Below are 18,033 nucleotides of genomic sequence, written 5' to 3'. Positions count from 1 at the left end.
TATTATACCGAGTGTCATGTTTAGGTGTTTCACCACTTCACCATTTTTAAAGGTCCTTGTGTTGATTTGACATAAACCAAGACTTCATCTTAACAGTTGTCGAATGAACCAACCATGAATGTGATTTGATAACACCCTGGCACTGGGACGAACCGTGCACGCATACGTTTGGCGCATGTAACATTTTTTTGGAATAACACCCTGGCACTGGGACGAACCGTGCACGCATACGTTTGGCGCATGTGATATTTTTTAGAATGTCACCCTGTCCTCTTTATCTTTGTAAAACGAGCAAGTAACATTGAAAATGTTCACATCTTTCTCAACCAGTCAGATTACGAGATTTTAACAGAAGGTATAATAATATAATATAACGAAGCTAATACCATACACAATGATCTACTCCATTCTAATTTAATCAATTTCCGATGCTGTCAATGTGGATACACTGTTTGAGTTAAGAATTAATCTCTCTCTCTCTCTCTCTCTCTCTCTCTCTCTCTCTCTCTCTCTCTCTCTCTCTCTCTCTCCAATACTTAATTGGAAAAAATAATTAAAATCACAAATTTTCACTCTTGTATATACATATATATGCAGGTGTGAGTAAAATGTCAATATAAGTTTGATAACTTGTGCCTAATCCCTTCGTGTATTTAATGCAGATAAAAAATGTTTATATCAAAACGTAGAAATACATGTATTGATACGATTTGTCCATATGTTGTAGAGATATCAATTTCTGAACGTGGCAGAAAGAGTTACATTTGACATCATCTAAATATAAGTCAGAATGTTAAATTTTGCCGCACAAATTATTTAGGCCAAGTATTAAATAAGTCCTGGACGATTTTCTATTTGTGTGCCGAATTTCGCCAAAACGGGACAAAAAAATCAGGAACATTTGTTTTAAAAGAAAATTGAAATATATCACAATGAGAAATTAACGTAACATGAAAGACTTATGGTCCGTAAAATTTGACATCAATATAGTTTTTAAACTTATTTAATGCAGTAATGTAGGAGAACGTATGATAGTTATTCTCTGGTGAATTTATAGCGTATTATCTTAAACGGAAAAGAACTCTGTTATATTACTGTAGTATATACTTGAAAGATCTAGTCAAAGATATGATAGAGTCTATGTACGCGCGCCCATTTGATTCGGAACTGACCTGGTTATCTGCCTCTATAACTATCACTTTGGAATTAATCTTGTCAATAAGTAGATTTAGTTGTGAAGTGTGACTTGTGTTTGCTGGTATCTGACTGCTTCCTGTCTGATCTGGTAAATATCAGATCTTGAGTTTCAGTGCCTTTTCGGTGTTGTACAAGTCCGACACAAAACCGTTTTCTAGTCTCCTCTGTAAATACGTCGCGGTGAATCTGATTTTAAACATGCTTTCTGCAATGTTTCTTTAAATGTTTTACCATTAGGATGTACGATGAAATTCCAGAGCGTCTCATGTATGATTCCATTGCTCTGGATGTTTCGGTTAAACTTTGTATATAATGGATGACCACACGAGCTTTAATTTATTCTTCAAACTTTCTTGTCCTTCGCTCTGCTTTCAAATTGTTTGCTTACCATCTTGATTGCGCTTTCCGGATATCCGTTTTTTTTTTATAACTTTAAGGATGTGATGTTGCTCGTACTTTTTGTTCTGTGACAATTTGTATTTCACCTGTTGAGCAACTCGCATAGAACGCAAAACCGCTGGTTGGAAATTGGTGTCATTCAGTTTTAGTCCGTATGCGTCTTTTCCCTATAAACCAATACATTTGCTGCTCTGTCTTCGTTCTGTCGAAGAAGGGAACTGCGCCATTCATATCCTTCTTACATGTGAATTTGATGATGGTGACAATGGAATCTATGCAAGTGTCTATACAGAAACGTTCTTGATAGATGAAGTTTCTTGGAAGATGAAATATGTTGTCGTCAGCACACAATCTAGCACATTCATGATCTCCTGGAGATTTGTGTCTTAAGCCAGGGGAAGTCTAAGCGGCAGAAAACGATTCCGAGTGCATAGTCAACGGAAGTGTTGGTTAAGTGTTGTTAAAGAGAGACATATCACGTGGTATGCTAGATGTTTCTAGTTTACTCTTCAAGATGACCTTTGTCTTTTACTTTTACGTTCGTTTGATGTCATTTCGTTTACCATGCTCGTTTTACTATTCATTGGCCCCAATGACCTCTTTTGTATTGGTGGGCCGTTAAAAACCCATTAACTAACTTACTTCTTGACTCGGTGTTCTGATTTATAATGGAATCTATGTAACTAATAAATAACTAATGATGATAACCATGGAAGCACGGTCTCGCTACAAACAGAACACAATACATCGCCAGCACACACGCAGGCATACACACATAAGGAGATATTAGCCAGGTGGCAAAGGCAGCTCCTGCGAATTCCTCAAAAATTGTATTGATTGTACAAACTGCATATCTATGTACTGTAAAGCGCTTTAGAGTGGCTTATTCTAGCTAGATAGGGCCCTATATCAAATGTTATATATCATTTATTATTTACAATTTACCAACTAGCGATGCGAGTACCCAATATAACTCGACAGGTTCCTTATTTGTGGATCCGGTGTGTTCAGCACATTCTAGGAGTGTTCTTTGCAGTTGTATACACTATACAGGTGCATATATTGGGGTTCAGTAATGTCAATCTCTAGTTTTCAATTAGACAGACTGGCTATAAGGCCCATTCTAAACTTTTGAATTTTATTGATTTTAAGCTGTTCACGTGTTTTGTTGTGCTGTGGTCACGACCTTGACTTCAAATCGTCGATGTCTATGAATACTGTTGTATTAACTATGTAAAATTTAAGAGAAAGTAGGTAGTAAAGAAAGAAGACATGCAGGTTAGGAAAACGAACAAATTATAAATGTTTCAATGGTTGCAACAGATCAATTTTAACCAGGGAATAACAACTACCATTTTTAAGGACTTTGGTATGTTGCGGCTTTAGACAGAATCAATTGCCTTCATTACCAGGGCGAACGTTCACCATTACAGCCAAGAGTAAGGTATTGAAAAGCAAGGCTCTACGATATATTACTCCTCATCTATATCTTTATGTTATTTTGTCTCAGATTTTCTTTCTGTGTGGTGTTCCACCTTGATGACTACCCTAAACAGTTCACCTGCAGCTGCAGGTGGCAAAAAAGAACGAAGTCAAAAGTAAAATGACATCAAGCAAACGAACAGGTACACAACAAACCTGAACATGAAACCTTAAAGTGGCTGTGGCCACAATGACAATGAACATGTCATTCTGTGTATTCGGGTTTAAGTGTTTGTTCCCATAGCTTTTTGATTTTTTGGGTTGGGCTACCTAAACTATCAATTTAATCTCTCGCCGAGAGCACATCTTTCCGCCGTTTTCTGCTAAAGAAAGAGGAAATGTGATCATACTCCAATTAATCAATATGAGAAATTGATTAATAAATAAAAAAATAAAAAAAAATCCCTTTTTTTACGAGGCCAAAAATGACCCATAACGCCCAAGTCCTGTCTGGATTCGGCAGAAATTAGACAAAATCCTACAGTGAGTATGCTACATTGTAAGGCGTATTTGTTATGTTAAACCGTAAAGATTTAGCCAAAAAGGAAGGGTTTGCACCTCTGCATGGTACCACCATGACAAAACTTGAAAGTTTCAAAGAAATCTATTAAAAAATGAGCAAATGCAGAGAAGGATTGTCAATTCTTTTATGTAAAATGGCATAACTGTACCAAAAGGTCCGAAACGCTAAATTATTTCAGGGGGCACAACTAAATATATGGTACTGTCACTACAGATAAAACTCGGAAAAAAATCTTTGAACAAATGAGCAAATGGAGAGACGGACAAATTTTGCCAACGGGCAGACGGACAAGCTTATTCCAGTTTACGTGTAACGGGGTCAGCATAGTCCTGTACGGATACCACTAATCATTAGTTACCGGTACGAACTTGGAACCTGTTATGGTTATGATTCATGTCTTTAAAGCTTACTTACCTGTGTCATCATTAATTTACGGCGAATTAGGGACCTAATAAAGTGAACGGGGTCAGTTTACATTTTGGTCGTTCGAAACCAGCGTGAAGTTGGTTACTTATTCAATATTGGGCTACCCAATATTGGACTGGACCAATGTTGGGCTGGCGCAATATTGGGCTCGTTTGATATTCAAATGAACCTAACATAATAGGTCTTATGCCACTTTTTCACAGCTATACCACAACTGGGCATCTTCTAAGGTATCCAAATGCAAAACGGCATCAACGATACCCCAGGCTAAATATGCCCACTGGACATCATTTCGAATTTCAGTACATAATCGTTATTATTTTGTTTTCAACAGGCCACGGCATATTGTTATAGGTCTTATGCCGCTTTTTCACACATATACCACAATTGGGCATCTTCTAAGGTATAAACATGTAAAACGGCATCAACGATACCCCAGGCTAAAGATGCCCACTGGACATCATTTCGAATTTCAGTACATCATCGTTATTATTTCGTTTTCAACAGGCCAAGGCATATTGTATAGGTCGTATGCCGTTTTTTCACACCTATACCACAACTGGGCATCTTCTAAGGTATCCACATGTAAAACGGCATTAAGGATACACCAGGCTATGGGCATCATTTAGAATTTCAGTACATAATCGTTATTTTTTCGTTTTCAACAGGCCATGGCATATTGTATAGATCTTACGCCACTTTTTCACACCTATACCACAACTAGGCATCTTCTATGGTATCCAAATGTAAAACGGCATCAACGATTCCCCAGGCTTAAGATGCACACTGGGCATCATTTCGAATTTCAGTACATTATCGTTATTTTTTCGTTTTCAACAGGCCACGGCATATTGTTCTAGGTCTTATGCTGCTTTTTCACACCTATACCACAAATGGGCATCTTCTATGGTATCCACATGCAAAACGGCATCAACAATACCCGGGCTAAATTTGCCCACTGGACATCATTTCGAATTTCAGTACATTATCGTTATTTTTTGTTTTCAAAAGGCCACGGCATATTGTTCTAGGTCTTATGCTGCTTTTTCACACCTATACCACAAATGGGCATCTTCTATGGTATCCACATGCAAAACGGCATCAACAATACCCGGGCTAAATTTGCCCACTGGACATCATTTCGAATTTCAGTACATAATCGTTATTGTTTCGTTTTCAACAGGTCACGGCATATTCTCATAGGTCTTATGCCGCTTTTTCACACCTATACCACAACTGGGCACCTTCTAAGGTATCCACATGCAAAACGGCATCAACGATTCCCCAGGCTTAAGAGGCACACTGGGCATCATTTCGAATTTCAGTACATTATCGTTATTTGTTCGTTTTCAACAGGCCACGGCATATTGTTATAGGTCTTATGCTGCTTTTTCACACCTATAACACAAATGGGCATCTTCTATGGTATCCACATGCAAAACGGCATCAACAATACCCCAGGCTAAATTTGCCCACTGGACATCATTTCGAATTTCAGTACATTATCGTTATTTTTTCGTTTTCAAAAGGCCACGGCATATTGTTATAGGTCTTATGCTGCTTTTTCACACCTATACCACAAATGGGCATCTTCTATGGTATCCACATGCAAAACGGCATCAACAATACCCCAGGCTAAATTTGCCCACTGGACATCATTTCGAATTTCAGTACATAATCGTTATTGTTTCGTTTTCAACAGGTCACGGCATATTGTTAAATGTCTTATGCCGCTTTTTCACACATATACCACAAATGGGAATCTTCTAAGGTATATACTTGTAAAACGGCATCAACGATACCCCAGGCTAAAGATGCCCACTGGGCATCATTTCGAATTTCAGTACATAATCGTTATTATTTCGTTTTCAACAGGCCACGGCATTTTGTATAGGTCTTATGCCGTTTTTTCACACCTATACCACAACTGGGAATCTTCTAAGGTATCCACATGTAAAACGGCATCAAGGATACACAAGGCTATGGGCATCATTTCGAATTTCAGTAAATAATCATTATTTTTTCTTTTTCAACAGGCCATGGCATATTGTATAGATCTTACGCCACTTTTTCACACCTATACCACAACTGGGCATCTTCTAAGGTATCCACATGCAAAACGGCATTAACGATTCCCCAGCCTAAAGATGCACACTGGGCATCATTTAGAATTTCAGTACATTATCGTTATTTTTTCGTTTTCAACAGGCCACGGCATATTGTTCTAGGTCTTATGCTGCTTTTTCACACCTATACCACAAATGGGCATCTTCTATGGTATCCACATGCAAAACGGCATCAACAATACCCCAGGCTAAATTTGCCCACTGGACATCATTTCGAATTTCAGTACATAATCGTTATTTGTTCGTTTTCAACAGGCCACGGCATAATGTATAGGTCTTATGTCACTTTTTCACACCTATACCACAAGTGGGCATCTTCTAAGGTATCCACATGTAAAACGGCATCAAGGATACACCAGGCTATGGGCATCATTTAGAATTTCAGTACATAATCATTATTTTTCGTTTTCAACAGGCCATGGCATATTGTATAGATCTTACGTCACTTTTTTCACAGCTATACCACAACTGGGCATCTTCTAGGGTATCCACATGCACAACGGCATCAACGATTCCCCGGGCTAAAGATGCACACTGGGCATCATTTAGAATTTCAGTACATTATCGTTATTTTTTCGTTTTCAACAGGCCACGGCATATTGTTCTAGGTCTTATGCTGCTTTTTCACACCTATACCACAAATGGGCATCTTCTATGGTATCGACATGCAAAACGGCATCAACAATACCCAAGGCTAAATTTGCCCACTGGACATCATTTCGAATTTCAGTACATAATCGTTATTGTTTCGTTTTCAACAGGCCACGGCATATTGTTCTAGGTCTTATGCCGCTTTTTCACACCTATACCACAACTGGGCATCTTCTAAGGTATATACATGTAAAACGGCATCAACGATACCCCAGGCTAAAGATGCCCACTGGGCATCATTTCGAATTTCAGTACATAATCGTTATTTGTTCGTTTTCAACAGGCCACGGCATAATGTATAGGTCTTATGTCACTTTTTCACACCTAAACCGCAACAGGGCTGTGGGCATCTTTAAGAATTGAGATCTAATATATTTGCACATAATTTGCGTCCACAACGATGTCACATTGTGTCTCACACGACGCATTCTTTAACAATATTTGTGTAACACACTTCTTATTATTTATGACTTGCGCAAGTCTAAAATGTCTTGGTTATATCACATTGATTTCTATGCACTCATAATTTAAATAGAATGGATAATCTGCATTTCTACTGCAGCGGGAACATCAGCATTTTTTCCCAGCATAGTAAACCGAACCAATATGAATTGAATGTCAGCTTTCACTCATCATATTGGTGTTATTATAATACGTGTAATATTAACGGGATTATTTCTGCAAATTACGAACTACCTTCGTATACAACACCGCCGATTGACTGCCTATATGTATCCATTGTTTCTCTGACGTCATTTCGTACTCTGGGAATCCCCATCTACAGTCAGCTACTGTAGACTTGCCAAAGTGCATGCCTGACACTTTGCAGAATTGAATTATCAGTGACAATTACCATGGCAGTTCTTCTTCTTTTCCAGCGGATGTGCCATTTCGAAATCTTAAAGACATATGATGAACTGATTATGTAAGTGATAAATGATGCAAGGAAGCCTAGTTATTTCAGCACCCCATCCTGCTCGTCAATTGATCTAACTCCCCATTTTCTCTAATTTCCTGAATGAAAACGGTTCCTACATATGTAGCCTCCGCTTAGGTTATATTTCACTTTGGCAATCATACCGTTATGTGTATAAGGACATCAGTTACTTCATTTTGTTAATAATTTATCGTACGAAATTATTATTGATGTTATCAATTTTTATCGGTGTTATAAAAAAACTCCATCAGTTCTCTAGGTTTTTTTTTTTATCATCAAAGTGTAGCGACCGCCCGAACATCTTCAATGGTACGCATGCGTACGAAAGGATTACAGAATTGCTTGCCATATGTTACACTTTTGTCGCCCGGAACTAAAACACCAATGAATGGCAGTTTCAACATATACACTTATATATGAACAGATCCCGTCATAGGAGTCAAATTTCCCCTTCCAGGCATCATGACAAAATGTTCGTTTTAGCGAGTCAATCACTGTGACTTATCATTCAAATGCTAATTAGGGGCATCTCCAAGATCTATCGAGTCTCATGTCATATGATGATGTCATGAAAAGCTGCAAAGGTATGATCCTCTAAGTTCTGCTTACGCTGATCAGATTTTACCTGTGCACTATAGAAAATACAAACAAGCATAGTCAAGTGTTCTCGTACCATAAAAAATAAAAATATGTTATAACATCGTTTGAGGAAAAGCTATCTTATTTTGCATTGGTTTATTACAAATACCACTGAAAATAATATTTACGTTTTTTATTACGTTTTGTATTTATATGTAGCAAACATTTCAATACAAAATACGATGCAGAAAGGAGGTGTTACATAGGAGGTGAAAATCGGCCCACGATAATTTTTGAATGTTTTCGTGTAAATCAATTAATTTGAACAACTGAAAAACAAGGCTTAAACTTCATCTCGACAGCAAGTTTGACTGCAGCGAATTTTACCTCCCCATGTGACTTTAATAGGATCAGTGTGGCAATAACAAAAACATAATTGCAATCTGCTTGCACATTTAAGTAACATAAACAATTACCTTTGAAAGGATATATAACGATTGGCCATATGTTATAACAATTTTTCGCAAATAACCATAAACATGTAAATCTGCTCCCATAAAATGGCTTTTCAATTTTTGACTGTTTTGTTTTTGTAAGAGTATTAACAAGATAAAACTCGGGTTCCATCAAACTTCCACACTTACAATTTTCTTTAATAATTCATCTTTCTAGCACATAAAACTTGTGTTGATGGTTCACGGGAAATGCCCACTTTTTGGATCTTCTTTTCCGCTTTCCTCTTTGGTTTTCATCAAATATCAAAGTACTGAAAGTACTGAATCAGTTCTGCCATCTGATCTTAAAAACGTTGTATTGATTAATTGATTGAACTTTGCTCAGAAACAACATTTTATGTTTATGTTCATGGAATATGACTGTAGCGCCACATTTTTTATGCATTTTCATTGAAAATTCATCAATATCGATTAACATTTTAATCCTTTGCGAAATCCTATTTTTTATTTTATTTCAGTTTTATTTTATTTGAAAATGTGGTCTGCAGTATGCATATGCGATGTACTGCATGTGTTTATCGCATGAAAACCCACAATAACTGAATGATACACTTTTGTCAATTATAGTAATAATTCATATTTTGTAATGAATAACATAACTGTTATATTTTTGCTGCAGACAAAACGCATGACCAGACTTATCATTTTAATCAATTAACCATCCTTACATAATTTAGTAAAAAAAAAAGGCTCACAGACCCTACCAGTGACAGGAGATATATAGTTTCTTGTTTGGAGAGTTGAAATGTATAATGCTGAATTCACAGCGAGATATAAACATAAGGAATAAGCGACAAAAATATGTTTCGGCATGGCCAACTGACACAAATATACAGCTTGTATAGCAAGTGATCGCTGGAAATCATAGTCTTTGTCTACTGGTTATGAAATTATTATTGATTATGGAATTTTAAATATTCCTTTAGCCTTACAATTTTCAAAAATCATTATTTGCACAAGCATGATAGCCTGCCATTCAGATTAGCTATCTAAATCATAACACTATGCTTTAAAACTTGATAAACTTGCATTCTAGCTACACATTATTTAAATATCATGATGGACTTATGGTTCTTCAGTTTTTTTGGGGTTTTTTTGTGTTTTTTTTTAAAGTTAAACATATTTTACCTTTGTGACCTTGAAATACGATTGGGGTCATTTATTTCAATAACATTTATAACAATTAATCCTATTTTCATACTGCTTAAAAACATAACCTGAGGTGTTATGATTGCTGAGAAGACTTGCTTGAGACTCATATAAATTTTACCCTACTAACCTTGAATGAAGGTCAATGTGATATATTTACATTTGCATGGCATTGTCACTATATAGCCTCTTTGAAAGCTGTGTCGTTGATGGGACTTTAATTACCATGCCGCACGAGACATAATTACCATGCCGCACGAGACACAATTCTTAGCGTATTAATTACAACACTGACCGGAACTACAATATCCAATGTAAATAAACATGACGGCTGCTGAAATATCGCTGGGCATTGTGAGATTTGATAATGTCATTGTAAATTTATGTGCAAAATAAAAAATAAAATAAAAAACACTTTTATTACAACGAAAACAAGACCAAGGTCTGCAATATCGTACAAAATGCACATCGGTTGAAATCACCAATGCCGGCAATGGAAACAATTTTAACGCTCATGCAATTTATCAGAAATATCGTCTGTTACACTGCACTGATCAACAGGGGTTCGTTATAAATGTCTGAAATACACATATTCTATAGACCTACTGACACATATGTTACAGACCTACTGATATGAGTCACAGCACACATAAACATTTCAGACATTTGTAACGAACCTGTGCTCCGTCGCAAGATCACTCACTTCAAACGCTATCAGTTTCACGCGTCTCGCATCCACGGTTCCTCAGTTTCTGACGACATGTCAAATAACGAGGCTGTTATAGAATCTACCGACTGTTGTCAGGTTCCCATACAATCAACAAATAAATTCACGCCTGGATTCTTCACAAAATGAGCAAAGAGAAAAGTTCGAATTAACTTCCAAAAATAACTCCCTCGTGGAGGTCAAGGTCCCATTCACGGTGTTCACTGTATTTATCCATGCGCGAAATTTGTTCCGGGGGAAAATCGAAACAATTTCAAATCTAACTTTCAGCTAAGATTTCTATTGAAAAACTGGAATCACCCTATAGACATATCATACGCAATTGTATTGATACTAAATTGTGGAATAAATTTGAAGTGTTTGTTAAAATGTCAAAGTACTACTTTGTTTGCCAATCAGCACGCGACAATACGCTGTTCAAACTATTGAACCAAATTGTGTGGACTGTCAATAAGGCGGGCATTTTTAAATATAAATATAAGTATTGAACTGTTTCTGTATGATATTTATGATCTATTTGAATGACACAGCTTTGCAAGGAAACAAATCATAATGCGCTAGCGCGCATTATGTTGTTTGCTTGCAAAGCTTTGTCATTCAAATAGATCATAAATACCATACAAAAACAGTTCAATGCTTAATTATTTGATCAGCACAAAAACAATAATTGGAATGGGTTATGCAATGTCACTTCACAAATTTGAACACCACTAGCCCAAAACAATTTTGGTTTAAGTTCAAAATGGCGGTCACGGTCAATTGAAAATTGAATGATTGGAAACAAATCTTAGGTAGGGCAACCTTCTTTGATTTCAGATAGTCTTGAGAAACAACATATACTTTCGAAATTATTTTAAACGCTAGTAAATCTTTTGATTTCAATTGACCCCATGTTTTTAAGAAGTCGAATACATTCAATTTTTGAAGGTTTGTGTGAGAGCAGAGCCTAAGCAGATGTTGCTACATTGCATATTTTAAGCTCACTGTACCATCAAGATTGAATGTCATATGAGGATGTTTAGAATATGGTTCGGTAACGTAGGTTCACTTGATTTGACAATGCATGCATTATACAGTAATGCCGAAATGCCACTTAATTTGACAAGCAGTAAATAAGCAAATGTTCCAGAGAAGACTATGCAATATAAGGACTTTGGTATGTTCCAAACTTAAAGCATCAACAATATTTAGTTTAATTGATAACCGTTAGTTAGTCTTACTTGCCAACATCGCACTGGTCTGGGCACTTCGCATCCCCCCTTTAATAGACCACAACCAAATTGTAGTTTACACTTAAAAACAATAAAGGTAAAGAAACTGTTAACTTAATAAAATATCTTCAGGAAGAGGAAACTACAGAATTCCCCGAAAAGTAGTCCGAATTATTCTGACGTTTTATCGACTTTTTTCATATCGGTCTGTCGTCGATTAACGTCAGAACTCCGGCCCTCTATAATATGCGGGTAATATGCGACCCGCGCCCGGAGCGCACTTCAAACTGATATTTTAGAAACAAATCGTCACTTTCACACACATGTCGCACATGGATCGAAAGATCTATTCTTTATGCACTAGGTGGTCTCAATAACATGGTTCAAAGATCATTACTAAAAGTATTTTCCAACGTTTTCTATACCAACCCATGTTTTTAATGGAAATTAGGCCATGAGTAATGTCACATGACTTGACGAGGTCTCGCGTTACCGAAGGTAAGCATCTTCTATTTTGTGTCAAACTAATTTAATGTAGCATTTTGGCGTAGTGAAACTTTAACCATATGGGGAAAACTAAGAAGCATTAAAAATAAAAGAACAAAATGGGCGATATTAATATTGACAGTGGCGGACACGGCGTGTTGCCCTAGTTGCCCGGGCAACACCCTTTTTCAGTATCCAAAAATAATCTGGACGTAGGTTTTTGAAGATTTTCCTCTTTTTCATATGTGATTTTCTTCTAATATCAACCATTCTGTGAACTATGATTGTCTATGTATGCCTAAGGGTGCAGATGCCCAAACAATAAGTCCACTACTTATACTCTAAACAATAGGGGATTAATCCTCTTTTGTTTATATATTAGTGGGGTCTCCAGTCAGGTCAGTGGTGAAGGCTCAACGGACTGTCTACCTATACTAATCGTATTGTTCTAATGTCACGGTGTGGTGATCCCCCTGTCCGTTGAGAGGATAAAACCATCTGTTGGAATTAGGTATATATGTTAATTGTTATTTCAAAGGTAAAGTCCATTTCATGATAGATAAACCTGAATTTTCACCTGTGGTTTCATGTACACATGATCACCAGGAGTGATTTATCATACCTGTTAAAAAATGTAAATTTCAAAAATTTCAAAGACAATAAAGCATCCACCTTAGTATCACATTATCAGGTGAATAATAACCAATGATAGCATAAAAGCCTGGCATGTATATATGTATATCCTTTTTAACAGGTGTTGCCCTTGTACATATGCATGCATACAAATTCACAATAAAAGACAAACAGTCAAATCATAATTCATATTTATGACAATATAAATCAATATTCAATTGTCAAAATGCTCGCCTAAACTACATGCACATGAAAGGCATGACACAAACATCAACATTTTAATCAAAAACCTACATTTTCCCCATTGTTTCTGTTTCAAAGAATTTGTTAACACTCGTTCCGCTCGGCCATCATAAAATATAAATACTTTATGTTATAAAATATAATCTGGAATAATACCGCAAACTCAGAAAACTATTCTGTGCCTTATTCGATCTGTTTGACAATGGAAATAATGTCCGATAAATTCTAGCTTTCTACGCTTGACAGTGCTTGAACAAGTTTAGTATTACATCTTCAGAAAAAAAATCTCCTCGCTCTGCTCGGCAGGGAAATAATAATTGTCACAATCTCAGAAATAATGGAGTTCTATATATTGTTTGGTGCCAGAGGGTAGTATACATGTACAACCAACATGACAATTATTATTTATTAGCTTTTTTGAGTCTTTATGTGAGTTTAAAATTTTTGGCAACACCCAAAATTAATTCCTTGGTCCCCCTCTGGTTGATAATTATTATCCTGCATGATTCAGCCTGACTAGGTATGATTTATTACTATTAAAAAGAATTATTGCTTTAGAACTTTCCAGCTTTTATATTTTGTCTGGCGATTTCGGATTTCCGTCCTGAAGACATGCAGGCTTTACTATTATGACCAAGTAGTGCTTTCACTTTGGGATTTAACTAACTTTAAAAGGTTTATCACCCTTTTTCAATATTTCTATCATGTCCTGAAATCTGCTTGTTCAGTTTTTAATCTTCTAAAATTTTGACTGGGTTTATTGTTAAAGTATGGACAGTAAAACCCCGTTGTAATGACACCCGTTAAACCTCCAAACCCGTATACCGCCATTCATTTCCTCAGAACGGATTTTCCCCAACGTTAATGCGACTGGTTATGCAAGTACATTATGTACTGTGATGTAAAATTCTGTATTGAAATTGTTGGGATATCAAGTTATTAATTAAACATTATGTATATGTGTGTAACACTTCTATACATATTGTGATTATGTTTTGCACGCTCAACAGTTTGATACATTAAATTACAATTTTGAAAGAAAACATCTTCTGAAGTTTATTATTATTTTTAAAGCTGTGCATTCAAATATAAGACCATGGCAAAGACATTTTCACAGAGTTATTGACCTTTTCTGTATCGATGGGCGTAACACACACCCGTTTGTGGTGGTTTTTTTTTTAACTTACGAACTTGGTTAAACTTTTTCAGACTACTGCACTGAAGCAGCTTTTGGTAAGTTACATATGCAAATTGCGATTATTTAACCCAGCCCCTCTTCATAATCAACATCCATTTATAAATAGATATGATAATGCAACTTTTTTCTGGAGATTTTCAATATCAATCACCAATAGACACCAATAGACGCATTTTTACCCACGACCTGACCATACCGTACCGCCAAATCATGTTATTGGTTGGGGTATACAGCGAGAACAATATCTTCTTGTGTCAGAGAAAGGAAGAAACCCGAATAAGCAACATGGGGCCAGTTCTTAATCGAGATTAGGGGGCCAATATACACCTGCACATCACCAGACATTAAACAAAGTGTAGGCTAAATGATTTGTCGGTTTGAGTCATCTTACTGTACAACAAGTGTGCATACACGTATAGTGTAGCCAAATGGACGGCGATCGTAATTGTCAACTGTGTATACAGTTGGGAGCAAACTTATCTTAGTATATAGTGCACTTCGTAGTACACACGTAATGAACAAGGAAGTGCACTTGACAAAACACTGAAGTGCACTCCAGTTCGGCTACCAAGTTAAGTTTGTCCCAACTGTACATGTAAATGTACGTTTCACTGGTCATTTGTCTGATTAAGGTGACAGCGTACATACCGTGCTAGTAATCAAAATTTCACACATAAACACTTTACTGATTGTGCTACATAAACCTTCTGAAAATTAATGCACAATACTCTCTCTATGATCTAGTGACAGTCGTCACCCGATCTTCCAGTACTTTGATATTTAATTAATAGTTAATTCGTTTATTGGTAGATGATTTGTGAGAGGTGCATCGCCTGTCTGAAATTATCTGTAAACACACATCTTGTTCTTTTTGTCCAGGGCCCGTATTCATGAAACCGTTTTCATGCTCAAGCATGGATTTTGTGCTCAACTTCAATTTCTTGTTCTGGCTGAAATTTATAAGAAAAACTTATTCTGTAAATGATTTTGAAACACTTTGAAGAGATTTAAAGCAGAAAATTGTTTCCAATGTTTATATTTGACTTTTAGTTGTTTTACATGATTTCGGTGAGCTACAAGAATGTTGGTTTGATCACAGAATCAATGATTGAGTACAAGAACGGTTTCATGAATACGGGCCCTGATCTTCCGCTAATACGTGTCTTTTCTGAAGTTGGAACAACCTTAAATGAAAGTGCTATCCTTATCTAATATCTGAATACATTTTTACACACGTGATAGGTCATAGTTTCCCCCATAAGCTATGGCGAATGCAGGGATGTTGCTCTAGCTGACCGGGTGAACCAGTTTTTCTAAATGCTCAACTTTCGCCGCCTAGGTGAAGTAGGCAATGGGTTCTGTCCCCAGGCCGGGACATACTAAAGTGGTAGTTGTTATTCCCTGCTTAACGTTCAACATTTAGGAATTGGCATCAACTGGTTCACCCGTTGTCAGTATAATGTGACTGGGCGGGGTTCCTTCGGCATGGTATTTCAATGAGAAAGTGCTATAAGTTCGGCATCAGATCAGCGCTTTAACAAGAGGGCAATGAGTCTCGCTCACGCTTTTTCCGCATACAGGCGGCGCCACTGCACTAACGGTTATTGCTTTGGGACTCTTTTGTGTTCAGGATGAGAAGATGACAACTTGTCCATCTTATTTTTATCTACATAACCGTTTATTACCATGCCACAATACCGCTTTATCAAAGGATGCAAGAAGTTTTGTGGGCATACATTCCCAGCGAAAATTGCTATGCAGTAAAGATAGCGAATTGCAATCAGGAGAGTAGATACCGCGACGAAAGCATGTGGCAGCAAGGGGAATCGGATGTTGTTTGTCATCGCAATTTCATAACATCGGATTACAAGAACATGCTTTCTTTTGTTGATGATGATGATTTAATTTATTATAAGCACGGTTTAGTTTGATTTTATTCAACGTTTATGTCATTTAAGGACGAGTCCCATATTTTATGTGTATCCGTGCTTGCGCACTTATGTGTGTGTGTGTGTGTGTGTGTGTGTGGTGCTGGAAGCAGGGTATGTTGGTGTAGTTCCCTCCTTATGATAGCGCGGATCTGTTGCCGAATTAAGGGTGCTACCTCACTGTGATACCATGCCAATTGCACCAAACAAAGCTTTCTGCCCTGTCACATTATACTGACAACGGATGAACAAGTTGTTGCCATTACCCTTAAAGTTAATGTGGGAGAGTGCTTTCAAGCACAGATAAATAGTCATGTTTAGCTGACGATCTATCGACGGACAAAAAAAAATGCTTGTGAAACTCAAATATACCACCCTCGCCAACAAAACAGACTGTACATGGGCCAACAAACGCTAAAATGTGTTTTCTCCGGAAACTCGAACTGCTCTGGAAACTCTGTTTGCGACAGAAGGCCAAAGATAAAAAGGCCCTGAAAAAGACACTAAGCAAAGAACTCTAATAGCGGATGGTTTAAAGAACTGTTAATTTGACAGCCCGTGATTCGAGTCTGAATCAAAGACAATCAATTTCATTTTTTTTTGCATTAAGAACTCTCCTTTACAATTGATGGTTTAAAGGGCTGCGAATGTGATAGACTGTGATGGGAGTTTCTGTGATTTTTGCAGATATATGATTAAATGTCCATTGGTCATTGTATGATCCTTTTAATATAGTGCAATACTTTAACAGTATAACAATAAAGGAATACCCCTTTTCTGAAAACTTGGTACCATGAAAACTGCAAAAACAGGTGCTAGACAAGTGGTTGAATTTTCTCCTCAAAAGTCTATAAACCATGGATGAGCTGATCGATCGGGTGTATGCCCACTTTACATGCAATGTTCCTGGTTTGTTACGTTGACCAAGGTTTTCTAAAAGTTGACACCCTCCTCAACATTTTGCTAATTTTTTTTTATGTCGAAATAGAATAATTTTTTAAGCGTTGCGGTACTGGTTATAAATCAATATTAAAGAAATAACAGCACATCAAATTTTGGTTTAATTGCACATTCAAGGGTAATAACTCTGGCATGCTTAATTTAAAACTCATAAATAACTCGATTCGAGAACCAAATGCAACATTTCTGTATAACTATAGGTGTATATCGCTAACTAGGACGCACATTTGTTTGGAGTTTTTGTTAATACACAAAGATACCCTGTCAAGGAGACAAATACAGATCATGCTTGAACCCTCTGGTACAGGAAATATCTACGATGGACGCAGTTTGCTTCCACCTTCCTCAAAGAAGGCTTGAAAGTTCCTGGAAGTGCCAAGATGTTGTACCTAGCTAATAATTCCGATCTTGATGTCAATGTCTCATTCTGGTCCTGAGCGAACTGTGCTGAGACCAGCTCCCATTCCAGGGTATGTTGGTGTATTTGACTCCTTGTTATAGCGCTGATCTTAATTAGATTTTATAGCGCTATCTCACTGAAATACCGACGGAACCCAGCACAGCATTCGCCCGGTCATATTATACTGACAACGGGTAAACCAGTTGTTGCCATTCCCCTAAATTTTGAACGTGGGGATAGCTACCACTTTTAAGGACTTTATT

This window comes from Mizuhopecten yessoensis, unplaced genomic scaffold (genome assembly GCF_002113885.1).
Source record: "Mizuhopecten yessoensis strain PY_sf001 unplaced genomic scaffold, ASM211388v2 scaffold716339, whole genome shotgun sequence".
NCBI classification, from domain to species: domain Eukaryota; kingdom Metazoa; phylum Mollusca; class Bivalvia; order Pectinida; family Pectinidae; genus Mizuhopecten; species Mizuhopecten yessoensis.
This window is presented reverse-complemented; position numbering follows the sequence as displayed.